Consider the following 15,785-nt stretch of genomic DNA (forward strand, 5'->3'; position numbering starts at 1 on the left):
ACCCCTTTGATGCATTGGCAATCTCTAGTTTTATGTTAAAGTATATGCATTTTGGTAACTTCCTCCATGTCTGCATTCACAAATAAGACAGAGAGATTATATAATCAGTATAATTCAAATATCCTTCATAAAATACCCTTCCATATATATCAGCTACTCTCCCTCCCCAAAACATAGTGGCTTAAATGACTAGCTGTTTATGATTGCTCAGGACCCCAGGGGCCTACAATCAGCTGAGGTTGGCTTGGAGGTTTGGCTGGTCACGGCTGTGTCACACATTCTCAGACTTTGGCTCAGATGATGTGCCTGCGCTCCATATGCTCTTTCCTTCTCTGTTTGGCCAGCTCAGGGTTGTTTTCAGCCTAGCTCAAACCAACTCATTCTACTAGTAATTGCAGGGCGGCAAGAAATAGAAGTGAAAATGTGCAAGAGATTTTTCAAGCCTCCGTTTGTATCAAGATGCTAATATCTCATTGGCCAAAGCAATCACATAACTGGGCCAGAGTCAGAGTGAGAGGGGACTACAGGACAGAAATTATAGGTGAAAGGGTCTGCTTATAAAGAGGCCATTGACAAGGGGTATAAAAAGTTATTAAACAGAAACTTCATTTAAAATGAAATCAGGGGGCCTGGCTGGTGTGGCTCAGTGGTTGAATGTCGACCTGTGAACCACGGTTCGATTCCTGATCAGGGCACATGCCCAGGTTGTGAGCTCAATCCCCAGTATGGAGTGTGCAGGAGGCAGCTGATCAATTATTCTCTCTCATCACTGCTGTTTCTTTCTCTCTTCTTCTTTCTTCCTCTCTGAAATCAATAAAAATATACACTTTTTAAAAAATGAAGTCAGGGGACCAGAGGGGAAGGTCTCATGCCCTAGTTAATCACAAGTACAATAGGGAGAATTCTGCTACAAAAGAGTTTGCTCTACTTTGTTTTAGCTGACTTTCATATGGCCCACCATAGTTGCATGTTTCAGGTGATTGAAACTCTTTGTTGTTTGCAAATGAAACCATTTTGCTAGAGAAATATCTGACTAGCTTTTTGTTTTAAGGTCAATAGGCTGCAAGCATTGTCAGACAATGACAGATATCTGATGGGTTAATAAAAATGCCTATTCTATTGGCTACATCATGGTATTCATAAGTAATGTAATTCTGATCAGCATTACAACTTTATGCTTATTGCTGCAATATAATCAGCTTGAGCAAGTTGAATAAATTGAATCATATAACAACTTGGTATCTGAGTGAAGAAAAAAAGACGTCAATCTTAGAAACAATTTTAGGTAAGCACGAGTATTTTTAACAGCTATTTTCCAAATTTGCCTCCCCCTAGATTCTTTAGTAATGTATTAGCAGTCCAGTGCAAAAAATTCCTGCAGGGGGCGGGGGTAGGGGGTTGGTCCATCAGCCCAGCCTGCATCCTCTTACTATCTGGGACCCCTCAGGGGATGTCGGGTCTAAACCAGCAGTCTGACATCCCTCTCACAATCCGGGATGCTGCATGCACCAGTGACCATACTTTTCATAGAGGTGAAAGGCATCTTGCTGTTGTATGGGCAGCTATATTTTTTTGCCCTGATTATAAAAAGTAGTACATAACATGATCCTTCTGAGGCAGTAGTACTATTTTCCCCATCTTATTGGTGGAAACACTGAAGCAGAGAGAAGTTAAGTAATTGGCATTGTCACACAGTTATAAGTGTCAGAATCAGGGCTGACCACAAAATGTGCAAGCCAGAGTCCATGCATGTCATCACTGCATCATCCTCTTTTTTCAGTGTTAGAGGTAGCCTTGCCAGGTTTTAATTTTTAAATCTAAGAGACTGTTCCCAATATATAGGGTAGGGTTCCTAGGCCTGGCCAATGATCAGGGCCATCTGTGGGGTGACTAGTGCGCAGGGTGATCAGGGGGCCCTCGTTGGCACCTGCCTTGGCTGGTGGCCTGGCGCTGCCCACCAGCCAGCCCCACCCCACAATCACTACAGCCGGTCACCTCCCTCTCGGGGGGCAGATGCTCAATGCAGAAGCTGCCCCTGACTGGTGGAAAGACCAGTGGAATGACTGGTCACTATGACACACACTGACCACCAAGGGGAAGACGCTCAATGCAGGAGCTGCCTCCAGCCTGCAGGCCCCTGGCCAGCCAAGACGGGTGCCAGTGGGGGCCCCCAGATTACCCCACTAGTTGTCCCACAGATCGGCCCTGATTGCCGGCCAGGCCTAGGGACCCTACCCATGCAGGAATTTCATGCACTGGGCCTCTAGTACAGGATAATTCATATGTGAAAACTGTACATGATTAATATATGGAGTTTGGTGAGTTTAGACCTATGTATGCATTCACATTACCATCACAACAATCTAAGTAACAAACAAATCCATCACCTCTAAAATTTTCCTGTTTTTTGTTGTTTTAAAAAAAGCAACACTTACATGATATCTACATTCTTAATAAATAAGTTCTTGGATATAACACATAAAAAGCACAGACAACAAAGACAAAAATACATAAGCAGGACTACATCAAATTAAAAGGCTGTGGACAATAAAGGAATCAATAAACAGAGTGAAAAGGCAACCTACAAATTGGGAGAAAATACTTGCAACCCATATCTATATATATAAAACGCTAATATGCTACGTGTCCAACCATCGGACTGATTGCTATGACACGCATTGACCACTAGGGAGCAGACACTCAACACAGGAGCTGCCGAGCTGCAGTGACTTGGCAGTGGTATTCTCGGGTGACACAACCCAGAAACAGAGAGGGGGGAGCCCAATTCCTGGCAGGGCTGTGCAATTCCACCTTCGGCTGTGGGTTATGTTGTTGCTGGGGCACTGTTGGCTCCGAATCTGGTTTACTGCACACTTGTGTTTGCGTTCCACACTCTGTATGATGGTGACTTTGCAGAGTGCCCTCTTGTACTCTGGGAGCCCTCGGGGGATGTCAGAGTGCCAGTTTTGGCCTGATCCCCACAGGCCAGGTCGAGGGACCCCACCTGCTGGAGGGACCCCACTCACTCTGCAGATGCTAGGAAGGGACTGTGGGAGGTTGGCCCCATGGTGTATCCAGCCCGGCTCACCCACTGCCACCCCACCAGCCACCTTCTTATTAATTTCCTTTCAATGTGCATGAATCCATGCACCAGGTCACTAGTATCTGATAAGGGGTTAATTCTCAAAACATATTGAGTAACTCAATAACAACAACAACAAACAACAACAAATATTCCAATTAAACAATGGGCAAAGGACTTGAACAGATAGTTCTCCAAAAAAAGACATGCAAATGACCAATGGGTATACAAAATTTTTTTCAATCATCAGGGAAATGCAAATCAAAACCATGTTGAACATTACCTCACATCTCAATGGCTATTGTCAATAAAACAAAAGATAATAAGAGTTGGCAATGTAGTGGAGAAATTAGAACCCTGTATACTGTTAGTGAAAATGTGATGAAAAAGAGTATAGAGGCTCCTCAAAAAATTAAAAATAGAACTACTGTGGAATCCAGCAATTCTATTTCTGGATACATATACCCCCCCCAAAAAAAAAAATGAAATCAGCATCTCAAAGAGTTTACAAGTTTACTACAGTATTTTTCACAATAGCCATGCTATGGAAACAATCCAGTGTCCATCAACAGTTGAATAGGTAAAGAAAATGTGGTATATACATACAATAGAATATTATTTAGCCTTGAAAAAGGAACTGTTACCATTTGTGACAACATGGATAGACCTGCAAGTGAAATAAGTTAGTCACAGAAGGATAAACACTGCATGATTCCTCATATATAAAGCATCTAAAATAGTAAAAAGTATAGAAATATATAACAGAATGGCAATTATCAGGGGATAGGGGAAGGGGTTACTGTTCAATGGGTAGGTCTACTACACAACATAGTGTTTACAGTTAACAGTAATTCACTGTGTACTTAAAAATATATCTAGTGACTACTTTCCTGAATGAATCATGTGATCATCATTACCACTGGGACTGTTAAATATCTTGGGTAGTGATTTGGATTATTTGGAAGCTTAGAGCTATATCTCTTGATTGTAAGAGTTCCTTTCCAACTCTGAATCCATAGATAGAGCAAAGCTTTGCTTTTAGGCAAATTTCACTAAATGCTCACTGGTTACAATGGAGGTGAATTTAATTAAGTCATTTTTTCATCTTATTTCTAATTATACATTTCCAATCACTTTGTGACATTAATCAGTTATCTATTGAAGTGGTTCTAGATGTAACATTATTAACATAGAAATTAAGTGAGAGGAAGCATGTGGGATTTTGAGCATTAACCATGGAACTAATTAAATACTATTGAATCCATTGACTTAGGTTTTATTTTATTATGAGCATTTATCTTGAAATTTCATTTAACCAGCGTTGTTAGTTTGTGAATTTAGTGTATCAGTCTTTATCTTTCTATCACTATTATTACAGTACTAGAGGCCCAGTGCACAAAATTCATGCCCGGGGGTGGGGGAGGCTATCTTCCCGGCCTGCACCCTCTCGCAATCTGGGACTGCTGGCTCCTAACCACTCGCCTGCCTGACTGATTGCCCCTAAAACTCAAGCTTCTTTTTTTATTTTTAATATTTATATTTCTTCTTTATTTTTTATTTTAAAAGTCAAGCTTCTTGAGAACATGAGGCATTTAACATTATTCCATATTCCTTACAGAGAGCTAAGCATGGTAAACACAGCAAATGCTTAATACTTATGGGCTTCTATACAAACACTTTCCAATCAGGAATGTTTAATAGTCAGTCTCCAAAAACTTGAATTGGAAAACCTAAAAGTAGAATGCTCAGATTTCAGGCATCAGGTGCTATTAGCAGGATTTCTATCCCAATTGAACTCTAATTCTTAGTTCTCAACAGTCTGGACAAACTGCCTTTCACTGTCCCCAAAGTTTCTTATTCGTCACTATACCATTTTCCTTTTTTTTTTTTTTTTTTTTTGAGTTCAATGTTTTATATCCACATCAGTATCAACATACCATACAAAACCCACCTGCCAGCCTTGCTGAGCAGGCAGAAGGTGGGTCCATGGCAGCATAGAAAAACCGGGGTTCTTGTCCCAAAAGAGGAGAAAATGGGTTTACAGTCAAGGAAACAAAATCAGAACCCAACATGATCAAGGAGAAGCCTTGAAACTGCATGGAGCGGAGGTGCTGTGGGCAGCAGTGCATCTCGGCTGGCCCAGCAGTACCTGCAGCAGCCTCGGCTCCTGGGAAGCCTGGGGTCAGATAGGGCTCAGCTCTTGAGGTTATTTTTTATAATTTTGCTTTTGGGGGAGGAGGGCTTCTGGGCAGCAGCTCCATGTGGGGGTAACCAGTGCGGGTTTCACTTCAGGGTTAGGAGGGGAAGTTGGGTCTGTGGGGCGGACCCACCCAGCCCAAAATGTAACAGCTGAGGTTCTTGGAAGTGGCCCTGCGAAGTTCCTTCCTGCCTTCTTCCTGCTCTGACCCCAGGTCTATGACTTAAAAATCAGGGCACCAGGCTGGGGCTGAGCACCCCAGGGACCTTTGTAAACATGGCAGGTACAGGCAGGGGGAGCTTGGGGGAACTGTAGGAATGGGGGTGGGCAGCCAGAGCCAGGGGAGGGCAGTGCCCATGGGGAAAGGGGGCATGGGGTGGAGGAGGTATGCTCTAAAAGAGACTTAGAGGTACAGAGACTAAGAGAGACAGAGAGGACAGAGATGGGGATAGAAAGAGTGACAGGAAGAGAGAGACTCAGAGAAAGCAAGAGAGATTGAGACAGAGAAAGATTCACAAAGAAGAGAGACAGACAGACAGAAAGATGGAGTCCTGCTCTGTATGAGTCAGCGGGCAGGGGGGAGGGCAGGGCTGGCACAGGATGTGCCAGTGTGGCAGTGAGTGCATCGTTGTGTTGCACGAGGGAGGTGTGCTGGCAATGCAGCACCAGCTCCTTCAGAGACCCGTACAGGCTGTAGGCCTCCACAAAACCCAAGCCAGTGGCCGTGTGGTAGATGACACAGTGCTTGGTATCGCTGTCCACCACTACAGAGCAGGCATAGCAGCCCCGCTGGCTTCTCTCACGGGTGAGGAAGGTACCATCCCGCTTGTCATTCAACATTTCCTCAGCCTGCGTGCGGTTGATCTTGCCCACATACCAGGTTCGTTCCTCATGGTGGGGAGGTCATCCTCATGCTCCATCAGTGCATACTGGTCTTCAGTCTCATTTTCGATTCCCAACCACTCATTGATTTTCTTCTGCCGGGCGCCTTTCTGGGTGAGCCAAAGCAGGTGCTGGTCTCGGATCTTGCGCAGCTGCATGAGGTCTGGCTTCAGGCTGTTCATGCACTTATCTCAGTTGTCCAAGGCCTGTGTCCGCAGCTCTTGTTCCAGCTTCGTTCGCTCTTGGGGATCTCAGCGATGCGAGCCTTGAGCCGTCCTGAGTTCAGCAGGATCCTCTGCATCTCTTTTTCATTGCCCTCATGCCGGAAGCACTCCAGATACTCCTTGCTGCACTTCCTTGAGTCTGGCCCTGCTCTTGGAAGATCTTAATGGTTTCATTGAAGGCTTCAATTATGGTGCACTTCATCTGCAGTTCCTGGGAGGTGCGAGTGTACTCCTCGCAGAGCTGGTCGTACTCACGGCTCCTGTCCTCCACTTCAAACTAAGGTTACAAACAATTTCCCGCCAGAAGTCACGTCCAAATACTGCCAGACTGAGGACTATAGGGCTGCCTATGTACATGCGCAGTAACAGGCTCACGTTCTAGCCCTAGGTGCCCAGGCGTCCTCCACAATCCCACAATCCTCTGGTCACATACTTCTGGTTTTTCTAGCTCCTCCTTAAGTGGTGTTTCCTTCAGTTGCCTTGCAGCGTCCAGGGCCTCTAGTTGGAGAGGATTTTTCTGTTCTTTGGCGTTGATAGCTGTTTATTATTTGGAGTCAGTGAAGTTTTGGGAGTACTGCCGCTGCCATGAACATGTCAGTCCTAAACAAACTCACAAAATAACTGCCCATTCAGTCCACAGCTGGTGCCATCCTGGTCCGCAATGAGAATGGTACTGTGCTGAGCCGTTTCCCAGTTGGATCTTACTCTTCCTTCCCCAGCACACTCCAAACCTACTCCAGCCGACCACCCCAACCCCGCAGACCCTTAAAACCTTCCCACCTAATTCTTTGACTTTCCCCCATCAAACTCACACCCTATCACGTTATCTAGAAGTGCCCCTTAACTGTACCCTGGGGGGTGGGGCCAGCCTGGGCTAGGGGCCGTGGTGTTCTGGTCTCTGGTTGTTTTGGTCATCAGGGACACTGGCTTTTTATATATATAGATTATTTTACAGGGAAAATAGATGAGATTGGTAATCATTTTCACTTAGACTAAATCTATAGACCCAAAACTACACTGACTGTAATTGTCACCTGATTACATCGTCAAGATAGGATTTGGGGAGGGTTTTATGCTGGAAAGACCTGGTAAATATTTGCCTTCTTGGCTTTTCTATTGTCTAGCATGTATGATGTTATCCTATCTAATAATAGACAAATATGCAAATTGACCATACCTCCGACACACCCACAAGCCATGCCCACAAGCCACGCCCACCATCCAATCAGAGTGAATATGCAAATTAACCCAAACCAAGATGGCTACAGCCACAGAGAGCAAGGTTTCCTAGGTAACAGAGGAAGCCAAGCTTTCTGCCAGCCGTTGCAGGCCTAAGCCTCCACTCAAGCTATAAAGTTTCAATTACAGAAGGTAAACAAATTCAAACAAATGGCGGCAGAATGGAGCTTGAGAGAGCAGGCCAGGGTTGCTGCTGGCAACAGGGGAAGCAAAGCTTTCCACACACCCTGGCTGGGCCCACCCGCTTAAGGCAACAAAGTTTCAATTATAACCCCAACACAAATGGCTTCCAGCCTCAGAGGGAGCCCCAGGCTTGGCTCTGCTCCAGGCTACAAAGTTTCAATTGTAGAAGGAAAATAAATTCCAGATACCAGGGCCTCTGCTTGGGTTGCTAGGGGGCGTGGCCGGCCTGAAAACCACCACAGGCCCCTCACTCAGGCCGCCCCACACCCCAAGGGAAACCCACCCTGATCAGGGACACCCTTCAGGGCAAACCAGCTGGCCCCCACCCCTGTACCAGGCCTCTATCCTATCTAATAAAAGAGTACTATGCAGATTGATCATCACTGCAACACACAATATAGCTGCCCCCATGTGGTCAAAGATCCTGCCCCCATGTAGACATAAGATGGCCACCACAAGATGGCCAGCAGGAGAGGGCAGTTAGAGGTAACCAGGCCGGCAGAGGAGGGAAGTTGGGGGCAAACAGGCTGGCATTGGAGTGGTTAGGGGGTGATCAGGCTGGCAGGCAGAAGCGGTTAGGGTCAATCAGGAAGGCAGGCAGGCAAGCAGTTGGGAGCCAGCAGTCCTGGATTGTGAGAGGGAAGTCGGACATCCCTTGAGGGGTCCCAGATTGGAGAGGGTACAGGCTGGGCTGAGGGACAACCCCCCTCCGTGCACGAATTTCGTGTACCGGGCCTCTAGTTATTGATAATGTAACAAGTATACAAAGCTGTAGAAGACAGAGCTCCTGCTTTTAGAAACTTACCAAGTGAAGAGGAAATAATCATCTAATGCTTATACAAATGAAAGTTGACATGAGGAATCATACAGACTTGAATTAGAATTTTGCTCTTCCATTTATTAGCTGTGATTTACTGGATCTTACCAAGCCTCAGGTTTCTTAATATGTAAAACTGGGATAACTTTGTTGGAAGAATCAAGTGTAATAATGCATGTAAAATGCTAAGAGCAGTGACTTTGTGGTGAGTGCTTAATGAATATTACTCTTTAATAATATTAATGGAAAATATAGAAGATACATCCACATGATTATAAATAAAATCATGAAAATAGTAGCTTAAATAAATTTATTTAATGCATCAAAACGTGCATTATTTTATTTAATTGAAATTTAATTGAAATTTAATCTTTTCAATTTAATATTGAGCCCCGTCTATTTGCAGCTTTGTAGTTATTCCAGGAGAAGTGTGGTATTGCATGTTTGTGATTTATGCTTACATCAGAGCCCTGACTTCTGATAATTTTCTCATTAAATCAGCAATATAAGTCGGAGGTTTTACTTTGTAGTGTTTGATAAAAACTTGTCCATAAGGTGAATCCTCTCATCTCAGTGGACCCCTAAGTTTAGTGTTTATAATGAGCTCATAAAATATTCAAATTCAAACTACCCTAGGGATTCTGAATCAGGCTGTGGCGAGTGACCAAGAAATGTGAATATTTTAAAAGTATCATAGATACCTCTGATTCTGGTAGTTAGGAACAATACTTTGACAACCAGTGCAAATTTATCTCTCCTCTATGGATGTTGATAATAAAAACCAAGAAATCCAAGCGTGGGGGAGAAGACCATCAATATCTGAAGAAGACAGGGGCTGAAGTGGAGTTGATATTGTCAACATTTCTAGCTTTGAAAATGTATGATGGTCTACAGTCCCTTCATTATGGCCTGAAATACATCGGTGAAATTGGTAGTTTCTGGAATGAATGAAGAGAAGCAGCATATGTGAATGCCTGTGTGCACAATGGTTAGAATTAAAATCAGTCAGGAAGGTTTAGTGGATATATTGAAAGTCAACTAAACCACCTACAAAGGAAGAACATAAATTTCCTATTATGCCCATCAACACAAAGGGCTTCACAAAGAACACAACTCGCGTGGGACAAATGTAGGCATTTCTGCACTCTTTCATGAAAATTCTCATAAATATCTCTGGCATATAATATGTACCATGTTTACTTCCCATTGCATACATAAATCAATAAGAAACTATCAAGTGTGTAGTGATATCTCTAAAAAGGTGACTGGTAACATGAATTTGGAACTGCTCATTATATATTAATTATACTTGTCAATACCGATGCCTTAACTTAGCTCTCATGCCCCCCTTGCAACATTATCATGTCATTAAATCATTTTGCAACTCCAGTAGAATGAGAGTATGAGTTTCCAGTGGGCCCAATCTAAATTGGCAGATGATTTTAATAGTGATGTCCTGAGAAGGAAGTTCCTTGATGATCGTAGACCATGTGAAAACCTCAGCATTATTGTCTTTCTCAGCAGATTCTCTGTACTAGCAATATTTACTCAGCAGCTGAGACTTCTTTCCTCCAGAGAAAAGTTTAAAATAACGTGTGCTTTGCAATTACAAAGGATTTTTATTATTAAAATAATTCAGAATCAGCTAAAAGTGAATTCTGTCAAAGTTCTAGTAAAAAGATGCAATAAAGTTAATTTTAAAAATAACACTTAAACCATCTCAAAATTGCAGCATCTAATTTCAATAGTTATACTGTCTTCTTCAGCAATATAACAGAAATTAATATGTGCTAATTTATTTAACAAATGAAACAGGAAAATGTGCTCCATGACTACCCCACTACGGTAATACTTGTTCAGAAGCATTTTGGGATAGCCTGTTAAAATATTTAAGACTTTAATTACAAATCATTTTTCCTAGCTTTATGGGTGGTATAAGTATTAAGCTAAATAAAGTGTTATGAAATCAAATATAACCAAGAAAATGGAGAAATAAAGCAACTATATTTTCCTTGCCCATGTGAGAAACAGAATAAAAATTTGCTGACTTAAGCATGTTGTAGGTGAGGAAGGAATCTACCAATGAGGCTAATTCAAGAAGTGAACATTGTCCATTAAGGTCAAATTGTGTTTTACTCACATTTATGTTAATCTTTTATTTTCTTCTGACTTGGTATTTCCTTTACTATTTTATCTTCATTTTTAAAAATTTCATCTTAGACTTCAACTTGGGATATTATTTTCAATCCACATATTATTCTAATGCAAATACAGGACATATCAGCAACTCTATTTCTTTTCAATAGATAGTCAGAACATGACAGCAATTTGATAATGAGTGGTTAGTGTTATTTATTTATTCTTACTTAATTTTTTTAATTTAAAATGTAGGGACCAAGGGGGAAAACAAACAAACAAACAAACAAAAAACATGTCTCAGTAATGAAAGAAACACCACACAAAAGCTTGCACATCTATAGTTTTTTATCACACAGTGATGAACTGGCAGGAAATCAGAATGCTTCTGCTCTGACAGCATTCAAATGCTCAAACATAGGAAACCAGTGAGAGAAGGATACCTTAAGGGAGCCACACACCACAGATGGGAAGAACCTTACAAGACTAGGCTGAAAAGTTATTGAAGAAAAAAATGTAGCACAAAGTGAGTTAATTTAGTGAAGGCTCAAATGACGCTATCCTGCCTATGACTATGGCTTCCATGATTATATTTACATCTGAATACGATAATTAATGTTTATCTAAAGCCATGGGGAATAAAAAAGATCAGTCTTTTGGCTCGTTCCAAACAAAGCATCCCCTGGTTTCTGTAAATAAAGATAGTTTTCATAAGTAAAAATCAAGGTCATTAAATAGCTGAGAAGCTTAATTCTACAAAATATTAATTTCTTGCTGATGCTCTTTAAAGAAGACTGCGCTGTGTGATTTGGCTGTTATCATTGGGGAGAGAGATGAGCAAAGTCATTTGGATAGGTAAGGTGAGAAAACTAAATTTAGATTTGCCACCTAAGGTAGCAGAGAACTCAATTTTTTTCCTTTCAGAGGCAGTATTGGAAAAGTTCAAGTGTATGGGTAGGCATGGGGTGGGGGAAATAACACCTTCGGGGCAGAAGGAGCAAGCAGAGGGCAGGAGGAAAGGTGCCAGTACAAAACAGTCCACCCTACTCATGAGATTATGCCAACACTCACCTTCTTGGGACTCAGGAAAATCAAATGAGGGATTTGAACTCAATCATCTATAAAGTCTCTACCAGTTACCTGTGGCAAGGGGAAGATTAATGATTCTCAGAAAGGACCACAACTTCTGAGAGGCTAGAAATTGGGTGGGCTTCAATGCACATCTCAGTTTCCTTTGTTAATTCCCAGCCCATTTCATCTGAAAGCTGATGAGATTTCCTTCCTAAGAAGCTTGTCTATATCCTAAAATAACTATGGTTTCTATTCTCATTTTTCTTCCCCAGACATCCCATCAGGTTACTGGTTCTCTCCTAATTTTCCTATCTCTTATCACAAGAGAGAACAGAGGTTTAGGTACTAGATTCATTGTTTACTGCTGCTTGATGTTTGCAGGTTCATAGGATGTTACACTGGCAGAAAATTAGAATAATATAAATCACACCCTCCCTTAGTCCACAGCCAAGAAGAAAAAAAAAAAAAAAAAAGAAGAAGCCCAGAGACATTAAGAAACCAACTCAGAGTCATACCAGAAGTTACCATAGATTTAGAAACAGAAACCATATGGCTTAATTTCCAGACCACTTACTGTCTCCTCTTTACCACTGTGTATCTGACTTCTTATCACAAGTTATATAATAGTATCCTTGTTTTCCAAATATTGATTAAAATATGGGACCACCTTTCATGCATTTTCTTTTTTTTTCTGTAATTTTCTTCTTATTGCTACTAGCTTTGAGAAAAAAAAAATGTTTAATGGGTATTTCATGAATCTAATTTCTGGTCAACCCAAAGTGCTTTACATTTATCAGTTCTCATTTTCATCTTTGCTCTCGAGCTCATTACTCTGCTTTTTATCTTCACTGAACTGCGATTGGCATCTATTAACCTACATCTCTTACAATATGACTCTTCCGGATAGTAATCAACTGACACTGGTGTTGTGTATGTGTGTGTGTGTGTGTGGGGGAGGGCAGGGCTGCCACTTGATATCAGGTGCAGATTTAGGAATTGACAATCCTTTCTATTCTGCAAATACCTACTTAATTCACTCTCCTGTTTTTTGGATCAAAAGGGAAGATCAAACTCTGTGCCAGTAACTTCCTAGAAGCAAAATTATTTTGAGTGTTTATACATTCATGGACTGTCATGAATGGGTGAGCTATTAGCAACTAACCTTCTTAGCTACTCATCTTGTTTTTATTTGCTGCACACCAGCCGTGTATCAGATATTTTGCAGAAGAAATAGAGATGAAAGCATGGGTCTTCCTCTAAAAACACTTATAGCCAGGCCAGTGGTCGGAACACATGCCCAGATTGCTGGTTCGATCCCCAGTGTGGGGGGTACAGGAGGCAGTTGATCAATGATTCTCCCATTATTGATGTTTCTATCTCCCTCTCCCTCTCTAAAATCAATAAAAGTATATTAAAACAATATAAAAAAAAACTTACATCCGATTAGGAATGGCTGGAGGCAGAAGGGAGGTAGTCACCATCAATGTTCACTGCAAAGCTTTATGCTGGATTGTCTCAGTGTGTGATACCTGCAAACAGGCAGACTTAGATCCAGACTGGGCAAGTCAGGGAAAGCTTTCAGAGAAAGGCAATGTCTGAGCCTGCTGGTGAATTAAAAGGAGTGAGCCAAGTGACTATGTAGAGAAGGGCAGAGAGTAAAACTCACGGAATTATAAAATCCAGAGCTAAATAGAAAGAACATATTCAGGAAAACATAATAGGTTGGAATGATCAGACTGCAGGAAACTTCCTGTGAACTAAACAGACATCCTGAATTCCTGCAGCTCTGCTTCTGCCAAGCTGAAGATTCGGGCCTTCATGTTGAAAACTACAGGGAACCCTAGAAAGACTCTAATTGAGAAAGCGATAGGATGAGATTAACATTTTCATAAGCTGCTGCTGACAGCAATATAAAAGATAGATTTGGCAGAGTTTGGGGTGTATAAAGAGGTGAGACTTGAAAAATGGCAACCAGATAGGAGCTTCTAATAATAATCGAAGTAAGAAACAATGAGGTCCTGGTACAAGCAGCCTCAGTGAGAGTGGAAAATCAAGACACCCTGAAGACCATTAAGAGAGAAAATGGATACTCCAGAAAACAGAGGGGACTGAAGATGGGGAATTAATCAAGCTGGGCCACACACTTAATGAGTACCAGAGCTGCGATTGGAACCAGGCGCCTACCTCCAGTCAAGGATAATTTTCGAGACACCACTCTGCCTCGCCGAGTCTATGCTCTGACAATGACAATAATTAAATTTAAGATGGATTGTCTATTTATAGCAAAGGGCTACATTTAAGAGACCCCATTTTTCCTCATTATTCAGGGCAAGTAAACGCAGGTGTTTGATTCAAATAGAATAGGATGTTAACAACCCCCTCAATGCCTGAACTTCTTAAAAAACAAACAGACATTGGCTGTCCTTGATTTAACCTTAAAGCAGATATCACTTCCCTTAGTCAGTGAGCAAGGTGACAAAAAATTTCCTGACTTGTCCCCTTGATAATTTTTTTAACTCATAGAAGGCAATGTCAATAGAGACTGTTGCCAAGAGTGAGGTATACCAAATTAAGCCCTCATTCCTAAACAGATTTGGGGAGTGGATGGGAGTAGGAGTCAAGGAGAGTTGTAGGGTTAGCCACAAATGACCTCAGCTCTTTAGCCAAGTGACAGAGATTATGTCAATGCCACATCAAATGGGGTAAGGACTTTGAATGCTGTAAATGAGAAAATTGAAGATTAGGAATGGTTATCATTCTTTCCTCCAAAGTGAAGGTGCTTTAAACATATTTTACAATGCTTGGTTTTGAGAGAATTACAAAGGTATGACAGCTCTTTGTCACACAACTTGTTTCCCCAAATAAAAAGCGTACGCTATTTGATAAAGAGAATGTTATAATCACAGATGAATCACAAACTGTCCTCCACTGGCTCTTACTCAGTTGTTTTATGCAAATCTCTTAGATTACTTTTGGTAAACAGTAGCTACCAGAAAAGTTGTAGGTTAACTACACCCCATCCCACCCCCAATATCACTACCAGTTTATAGTGCAAGGAAGTCTCACATCATGCATGTAGGCATTTATTTGCTGAAAATTATTAGCAAATACATACAATGAAAACAGTTCCTAGGGGTTATTCTGCAGGGTTGAGGGAATTCCCTGTACCTGGAGAGAAGCATTATGTTCAATGCTACAAAAGTCATTTGACCCTCACAAAATGGCAAACAAGGACTCACACACGTGTGTTCCACCTAAGGACATTTTCAGAAGGCACTTCCATCCTTAGATTTACTAACAAACTGAAATGCTGAAATATATACTCTTAAAACACAAGCAGGGAAGTGGAAAAGTATGCATTCCGGGTATCATGACATAGTGTTGGTGAAATGTCAGAAGGAAATTGTCATTATACTTTAACAATGGAGATAAATGACTCCCAAGTTTTGTGACATTCTCTGTAGCTTTTTTGTTCTTTCTTCTTCTTTCCATCTTGGGTTTTCTAAATCCCACTGACCTTGACCTTCATGTCAGTACCCCAACTCAGGGTGCCTTCCCTGATATCCTGAACCTGTTATATCCTGTCATTCTAAGCTTCTGTTGTACCCTACATTTCCCTGTTGGTAACATTAATTATATTTATTACTTGTCCAAGATAAACTATACATGATCTGGGGAAAAAGTCAATGACAATATTCTTCACTGCTTTTTTTAGGCTCATAAAATTGCTGATACTTCATTGTTTCTTCATTTCAAAACAGCAATTTCATGTGGTTCAAACTCATATGCCTTAGTACTTATCAGAGTACCTATCTAAATGGTAAACGTAAGATATATCTTAGGGTGAATTCATCAGATATGCTTTTAATGAACTTAATCAAATAGGGCATTCAGGACAAGTTGTACAAACTGCATTTTTTCCCCTCTAGATCTCACTTGTTAATGATGAACTAA

General features: G+C 41.5%; 1 pseudogene; it reads right to left on the minus strand.

The window, feature by feature from the left end:
- Positions 1–1,164: 1,164 nt before the first annotated feature.
- The window catches only part of LOC103292274 (phosphatidylinositol 3-kinase regulatory subunit beta-like), a 189,381-nt pseudogene continuing 174,760 nt past the window's right edge, over positions 1,165–15,785 (minus strand).

This window comes from Eptesicus fuscus, chromosome 5, assembly GCF_027574615.1.
Source record: "Eptesicus fuscus isolate TK198812 chromosome 5, DD_ASM_mEF_20220401, whole genome shotgun sequence".
NCBI lineage: Eukaryota > Metazoa > Chordata > Mammalia > Chiroptera > Vespertilionidae > Eptesicus > Eptesicus fuscus.